Raw genomic sequence first — 8,476 nt, 5'->3', positions numbered from 1 at the left:
TTGGATCTTGTTACTTCCTTTGATTCCTTCTGTCAGGCCGACCAGTCTGCTTCTTGTCTCCTGCTTCTATTTTCTAGATCCTGGCATTTGTTCTGCATTTTCTTATATTCCTTAGTCAGTAACTGGTGTGATTACTCCAGCACAGCCACTCTGTTCATTGTTTCACCAAGCATAGTTTTATTTATTGATACTTATAAGCTGTTTCAGCCTGTGCCATGCGAAGTCGTGCCAGCTTGCCTGCTAGCTCATCCTGTATAGCCTGTTTATCAGATTTTGTCCCTTATCCCTTTATGCTTTAATGTGGACAAGCTGGACAACCACTAGGTGCGGTTTCAGGTGTTTTCTCCTGTGTTTTAACTGTTGCACTGTCGGCCATTTTCAGGTGGCGTTTTTTGTTGTTTACCTCTGTGTGGTGGTTAAAGATTTAGCTCATGTCCTGTTTTCTTGGTTTTGGAGGCTAAAACTTATTTAGTAAATGTTCATTTGTTAGAGCTCTTGTAATATGTTAGCTAAACCGGATGATGAGACCTTTATTTAGACCTGGACATGATGATGAAGCCACTTCCTGTCAGACTTTCCACCAATCAGAGAGCTTAGATTGACGGTAACGTCCAATCAGGAGCAGCCAAAGATCAACCAGTGAGCAGAAAGTTCTATGTGTGTGTGAAAAGAAGAAAAATAATGCTCCTCTATGGCTGGAATAAAGCCAAGAAGACGTTTCTGATGCAGTTCTGTTAGTAATAAATTCTGCTTTCTTCTTCTGGTCGGCCTTTATGGTGCTACATCTATTCATACATTCATTTTTATCATCATTATAGTCATGATTCATGGTTTATGTTCCTTGGATAACTCATGTTGTTTCATGTTGTGGGTTTTTGTCATGTTTTTGGTGTTCAGGGTCATGTTTAGTTCTGTGTTGCTTTTTGGTTTCTGCTCATTCGTTCAGCTGGTCTGATTAGTAAACCTGTGCCTTGTCTACCCTTCGGTGTTTTGGTTTTCAGTTCCTCCTTTGCCAGTCGGTTGTTTGTTGTTTGTTGTTTGTTGTCACGGTTAGTATCTGATTGTTGTTGTGTTAGACATTGTTCATGCCAGGGCATACTTCTTGCCACTATCGTCTTTTGTTGTTGTAAGTTGGTTTATTGTTGAAGCCTTTAACATGCACCAGCCTGCATCGTCGTCTGTCCGGTTTAAACTGGAATTTCAATGTTTAACAAACTAAAGGTGAACAGGACTCCAGGACCAGATGGCATCACAGGAAGTGTTAAACTGTGCAGAGCAACTCGACCATGTTTTCTGGACATATTCATCAAGTGACTGGAGCAGATGAGGGTCCCCAGGCTGTGGAAGGAGTTGGTCCTTGTTCCCGTAGCCAGATGTATATCTCCCCACAGCTGACTGGCTTTAGACCAGTAGCCCTGACATCTCTGGAGATGAAGTCCTTTTAGAAGCTGATCTGCTTTTAATAGCATCCAACTAACTATTTAAACTCAGAGATTGATTCATGATTTAAAAACTGGTATTATAACACGGTGGATTTTAGATTGTTATCAGACTGGCCTCAGACTGTCGGGTCTCCACCACTGGCTCTCAGGGACGAGTCCTGTCACCTCTGCTCTGCATCCTGAACACCAACAACTGTAGGAGGCAGCAGGAGAACAGGCTCCTCCTGAAATTCAGTCTGCTGCATGATGAGGAGGACAGCCATGGGCCAGTGGTGGACGACTGAAGCCCACCTGCACCTAAATACTGACAGCAACAAAGATATGGTTACTAGTTTTAGGAAGTCCTCTCGCTCCTCATCACAGTCCATCATAAATGACATAGAGCAGGAGGAACAGTATAACGATCCTGGTCTGGTTTTAGACAAGTTGAGGTTTGATGCTGATGTGGAGGCAGTGGCAACGAATCAACACCTGTACGTCCTCAGGAAGTTACAGGCTTTTAATGTGGAGGGAAAATGATGACGCTTTTATTAAACCTTTTATTTCCTGGTTTGGAAAGATTCTAGCAGTTTCAGCAGGGTGGAGGAGGACGCCTCCTCAGTCCTCCCTGCCTGCTGTATATGAGCAGCAGGCGGGGAGGAAAGCCAGAGGCATTGTGGGAAACCGGAACCACCTTCTACACAAGGACTTCTCCTGCTTCGTCAGGTCTGAGATTCAGAACCCCGGACTACAGAATAAAACCTCCTTTGTTCCTCCTGGAAAAGCATCTTAAACAGCTGCAGATTTTATTCTCTTTATCTTACTGAATCATCATTTTTGTCGTGTTTTTATTCTTTTTTAGTGTTTTTATCTTGAGTATTTTTTAATTATTTAAGGGTTGTTGGTCAATTGTTTCTTTTTTATTTTCATTTTAGTGTTTTTATTTCCTCTGTGGTTTATTTCAGTGATTCCAGTGGACCAACGTGTTTGATGTGAGTGGATTTTATTTTTGATGTTTTAATGTTGTGAGGACCTGTCTGTACGCTAAGCTTCCCAATAGGGACAATAAAAAAAATTACTTGAACTTGAACTAGACCTCTCTCTGTGGAACCAGCTCCCAATCCCTTCTACCTTTCAGATCAGACTTCAAACTTTCCTCTTTTGATAAGTCTCATGGTTCGGGTTCGTCCCTGTCGTTGCTGCTACGAGCTTAGACTGCACATGAAACTGAAATTAATTATTTGTGAGGCAAGGACGAGTGTGAATAGAACAAATTTTCTTATTTGTGCAGAAGTCATTTTTAAAAACCTCCTTTAAAGATTGAAAGATTAAAGCCAGTTAAATATGCAGCAATAGAAATGGACATTGTGTGAAGGGTTCTCTGTATGTCTGGTTCTGCTGTGTTTAGCAGAGACGACCTGAAGCCTGTTTGAGTTTTTATCTTTTGGTTTCTATTCCGTTCCTTATTATCTTCTGGTTCTGATGGGCTTGTGTGTGTTTGTAGTTTATTGTCTTGGATCTTCGGCCTTGTTTTGCTTTGGTTTGGTTAACCAGCTGCTTGCTTCCAACCTGCTGGCTCCAGCGTTTGGGTCTCGTCATCTGAGGACACCGAGTTGGACAGAATCTGCCCCTCAGGCTGTTTTTCCTCATGTGTGGTCTGTGGTTACGTCATGAGCTCAAACACGGCTGATGTTATTTTCCATTAACTGATGAATGAAAGATGGAGGAGCATGGGGGGACGATGAAAAGGCTGCTGGTCATCACTCAGTGATGATTTTCATGTTTAAAAAGAGGCTTTTGTGATTAAAATGAGTTCTTTTCTTCCTTTTTTCCCTCGTCCATGAACAGTGTGGGAGAGTTGCTGCTGCTGAGGCTGAAACTGAGATGAAGGAGGAGGTTTTAGTTTTAACAGGAAACAAACAGACGGTGTTCTTTTATTTTTTAGTTTAAAGGTGTAATAACCTGGTCTGAACAGCAGAGGTCAGTATATTACAAAACCTGAACATTTGTCTGACTTAGCTTCTCTTTTTTCTAATTTAGTTTTCATTCTTCTGTCTTTTTCTCCCTTTTTGTTTCTCTCTTTCATACATTCTTTGCTTTCCTTGCATCCTTTTTTAGGTTTTATACAGAAAGGGAAATTAATTTCCAGATCAGATGCTGATCGATTGTTTCCTGATAACCTCTGTGATCTGTCGTTCCCTGCAGTGGCAGCCGAGGTCTCCATCCTTCCCCTGAGACCCCAACATGACCACTGCAGCTGTCAGAAATAAAGCCAGCTAATTAGATATGAGTTTATTGAGCAGATTGGGGGCATTTTTCATCCATCACTCTAAAAGCAGGTTAACAATAGATTAAACCATAAGACTCCCCTGGAGCCTTTTTCTTTACTCCGAGTGTGTTGTGGTCATAAATCTGCTGAATAATTAATATGACCCCAGCATTTTCTTGCTGTAGGCGGTCTTATTAACCCAGAGGAGGTTTATGAATCATTACAGGATTTTACTGAAAGGTCCTATTTCACCTGCTATTGGATGCATTATGATGCCAGCTGGGAAAATATGGAGCGATTTTATGTCATAAAATAGAAAAAAAAGATTAAAAAAACATAAAATACAGAAATTTGAGACTTTGAGACTCAGAAACATGTTAAATATCCAACAGCTTCAATCAATCATTTTTAATTATTTAAAAAAAGTATTTTCAAGTTCTCTTTTTTGTCTGAGTGTTGCCTGGATGCAGCTTTGGAGTCTAAGCTTAATTTTTAAAAAACTTTATACAAACTGTGTGTGGAAGCAAAGATCCTGAACACTTAATGAACCAGAAACTGGACTCAGATTCCAGATTTTGATCATTGTTGCTTCATTTTAATAAAAGTTTCTGTTCAGTTTTTTTTTATCTTTCCTGACGTGTTGCTGCTCAAAGCTGATGAAACTCCATGAAGCAGTTCTTTTCTTTTTACCATTTTATATCCTCTTTTCCTATAAAAAGAGAATGTGGCTAAATTTATTGTGTAAATGTAGGAAAATGTGGAAATTCTGAGTAAATAAGACAGAATCTCTCTAAGAGTCGACTGTTCTACTGAACATGATGTTAATGCACCAAATTTATCTTTGTAAAATGCTGAAGATCAGAGCAACATTATGATCTGTTTCTGAACAATAAAGATATAAAACACACACAACCAGCATTTCCTGCAGCCACATTGATTCCATGATGGGATGCAACTTTTCATCAGGGCAACAACTTTTTATTATTTAATTAGCAAATAAACTGCATTAAACTATTGAAAATAGAAGTTTACACACCTTGTAGTGGGAATATTGTTTCCTGACAGAAAAATGCAGAAATTTTCCTAATTACACATTTAAAACAAAATGAGATGCTGTTGTGAGGATGGTGATGTTTTGATCCCTGAGTCGAGTGAAAAACAGACCTTACAAATGTCACGACTCCGTCATGGGATCAGATCAGAAAACGAAGGAGGGGGAAGAGGATCCAGTCTGCAGACAGATCATCTCTGTGGGGGCCATGCATGTAATGAAACAGCCTCATGTTTATTTATTTTGCCTGTTTTAATTCTGGGACATTACGTCATCTAATTAATTTCACCCAGTTCATTTCTGTTTGACACAAGTTCAGCTCCCATATTGTACAGATATTTGATTAACTTTAATCTAATATACACTGATGTTTAGTGATATATTTCCATAGTGATGACTCAATAAAATGTCCATGATATTTTATTTCAGGTGGGTATTCAATATATGTTCTGTGTGACTGACTAACTGTATTTTAATATAATTTAAAAAGCACTTTAGACATATTTTGAAGTGTCTTCTGCCACCAACCAAGATGAGAAACCATCTCAATCCTGATCCTGGAGGGCTGGTGTCCTGCAGGTTTTAGAAGTTTCCCTGCTGCAACACCTGATTCAGACTCAGCCTTCATGTCAAGTTCTGCTCAAGTCTGCAAGGTACCTACTGATTTTAGCCAGGCGTGTTGCAGCAGGGAAACTTCTAAAACCTGCAGGACACTGGCCCTCCAGGACCAGGATTGAGGATCCCTGATCTGCATTCTCATCTTCATGCATTTCCATTGACGTCCAAGGTTTTGGATGAAGACTTGTTGGGCTCTAAGCCTCTTCTGTAGGACTCCTTCAGGTGTGTTTATGCACACAAGCACGTGTTTGTCTAATACATGCACATGTAGCCTGTGCATATGTGCATTCTTACCAACACTTTTTATAATTGTTAGACTGATACATGGTACTGGGTGTCGGGAAAGGAAGTATTTGCGTGTGTGTGTGTGTGTGTGTGTGAGAAGGTGTTGGAGTTGGACAGGAGCGATGTTCAGTGCATATTGAAAGGTATGTGTGTGAAGGTGTTGGGTGGGGCTCAAAGGGCATCTGATTTTGGGTCACTGCTACATTCTCCTGCCACTAATGTGATGCTCAGTTTTATAGCCTGATGAAACCTGGTGATGCATCCAGTTTCAAGCTCTGATCCACTTCAATAAAAGTCATGGATGAACAAAAATGTCCTGCAGCTCAGTGTTTCTAGAAAAAAACTAAAAATAGGCATCTGGCCACATTTCAGTGATACTGCAGATCCACAACTCTACGTCCAGGTGTTGGTTTTTATCTTTTTATTCAGGAAGGAAAACGTGTATTAAAAACCTTTAAATGTAAAAATGCAGGATTATAGCCAGAGCTTTCTTTGTTTTTTATTTAATTATAACTGCAAGACAAATTTACCGACAGGTGTAGATAAAGGACCCTGAACCCGAACCTGAACTGAAACCTGGAAACTTGGTGAAAGTGATTCTTGATAAATGTTCAGCTAACTTGTGTTAAAAAACAGGGAAAGTTGTGTTTTTGTCTTAATTTCAGACAGAATATTTTTTTTCTAATAATTGTTATAATTAAAATGTCATTAATCCCAGATTAATGCCAATTCTTAAAATAAACTTTATCAAGAGATCAGTTCTAACTTGAGATAAGCTTATCTTATTTCTTTTTATGTACATGAAGCTTTGATTCTACCAGTAAATGCCGTGCATACCGGCTTCTAGCCGAGGCTGGTTAGACTTCCAGGATGAAAACAATCAATTCAGCATCGAGTGAAAACACTTCAACTATTAAAATAAATTCACTTTAAAAAGTGGGTTGTCATTGATTTTAATACGATTAACTTCTTGATTTTTAGTTTTTTTTGTTTATTTTTGAGCCTCATTTTAGTCTTTTAGTGGCCTCAACTTTATTTATATTGAATAATTCTTATCAAGCAGTATTTTTTCCCACTGGGAGACGTTTTGCTAGATTAAAATTTATTTAAGGGATTTGGATTATTATTTTCTCTCTAGTTGGGGTGTTTTCGCTGTGAAACTGATCTTATCTGATCATCTGGTGTTCGGGTCAAAACTTGATGACAGAGTTTTTGAGATGGATAACGGGGGCAGGGATCTCTATTCCCTCGACCCGGACTGCTGAGTTTTCCGGAAAGATGCGGCTCTCTGGACAGAGGACGAGCGCAGCAGGTCCGGGCTGTCACCCTCTCTGATTAATGGCCCTGCTGAAACACGTCTAGCCACATTAGAGCTCCATGTATCTCTGAGTCCACACAGACCTGGCTCTTTGTTCTGATGGGAAATGGTGTCAGGCGCTCACTGCTGCTCGCCCAGAAACAGATAAAGATTTACTGTCATCAGAGGCCAGATTAAAGCGCACAAACGCAGACATTGATTTCTGAGAGGGAGAGAGTAGAGGGGGGGAAAACGACACATTTTGGGGAGGAAACTCATTCCAGGGCCAGCGGAGATATGATCAGCTTATTTGGGAGGTGGATAATGTGGAGACCTCTCCCAGAATGAACTTTGAAAGAGGTAAATTGTAAATATTGATTTCTGAAATGAACTGTCAATCTCACTTGGTGAGATTATTCCTACCATGCTGTTGAGAGGAGAGCAACGAATTCAAAACGGTGGACAAAGAGCGAGGAGGGCTTAGCGATGGTTGTTCAGCTCCATCAGATACCAGCTGAGCTCGCACTGCTGCTGAAAGATGAAATGAACTGTGACTCCACGTCCACGCCGCGCAGATAAACTCTTTCCTTGGTAAATCTGCAGCATGTTGGGACAAATCTACATCATCTCAGCAAACATTCACTCATAACGAAGCTGAAAGCAGATTAGGATTAGATTAAATAGATTCTAGAACATGACGGTCTGCTGTTTGTAGATCTTTTCATTTTCCAACATAAAACAGCTCAAACATAGTCTGAGTTTGCTGTAAGAATCATGATTTCTGAAATATTCTGCTGTCATAAAGATCTTGTTTATAGTCACAAAAGCAGAAATACGACCTTCAGAGTCTCTGATAATCTCATTTTAACAACCACAGCTTCCCCAGAAAGTTGGATATTGGTGTAAAATGTTAATAAATGCAATGATTTCCACATCTCACCTACCTAACATCTTTTATTTCCAAAAGAACAAAAGAGTCTCTCAGATGGAAAGATGGGCAGAGGTTCATCAGTCTGAGACAAACTGGCTCCAAAAGTTCTGGAACAATTCAGAAAAATGTTCCTGAGACTTTACAGATTCCACCGTCTATGGTGTAGAATATCAGCAGAAGTTGGGAGAATCAGGAGGAATCTCTACTTTCTACGCAAACTTAAGCACAGGTCCCCCCTCCCAGCATGCTCTCCTTCTACCGGGGCGCCATCGCTGGCTGCATCATGCTGTGGAACGGAAGCTGCATCGCCTCCTGCAGAAAGCAGCCACCAAGCTCTCAGGTGTGCCTCTACCCTCTCTCACAGACATCTCCCACACCCGCCTCACCTGGGAAGCCATTAGGATTATCGAGGACCCCTCACACCCCCACTTCAGCCTCCTGCCCTCAGGGAGGAGGTTCCGCAGCATCCGGGCTGCTCCACCTGCCTGTCAGGATGCTGAACTCTGTTCTTCTCCCATCTGCCCCTCCCTCTGAAATACAGTTTTTAACACTTAACTGTCACTGCTACTTTATTATTGTCTTACTTCATGTGTGTCTTTCATTT

At 40.6% G+C, this 8,476-nt stretch overlaps 1 long non-coding RNA gene across 1 annotated transcript; it reads left to right on the top strand.

Annotated features, from left to right (window-relative positions):
• The first annotated feature begins 970 nt into the window (after positions 1-970).
• LOC121657193 lies at positions 971-3,687 on the top strand. Its single transcript, XR_006013528.1, has 3 exons — positions 971-1,049; positions 3,270-3,401; positions 3,540-3,687. It is a non-coding gene; the product is annotated as an uncharacterized LOC121657193 (long non-coding RNA).
• Positions 3,688-8,476: the final 4,789 nt, after the last annotated feature.

This window comes from Melanotaenia boesemani, chromosome 17 (genome assembly GCF_017639745.1).
Source record: "Melanotaenia boesemani isolate fMelBoe1 chromosome 17, fMelBoe1.pri, whole genome shotgun sequence".
In the NCBI taxonomy this organism is placed as follows: domain Eukaryota; kingdom Metazoa; phylum Chordata; class Actinopteri; order Atheriniformes; family Melanotaeniidae; genus Melanotaenia; species Melanotaenia boesemani.
Note: the sequence above shows the minus strand (reverse complement) of the source record. Positions and strands in the feature narration are given on the sequence as shown.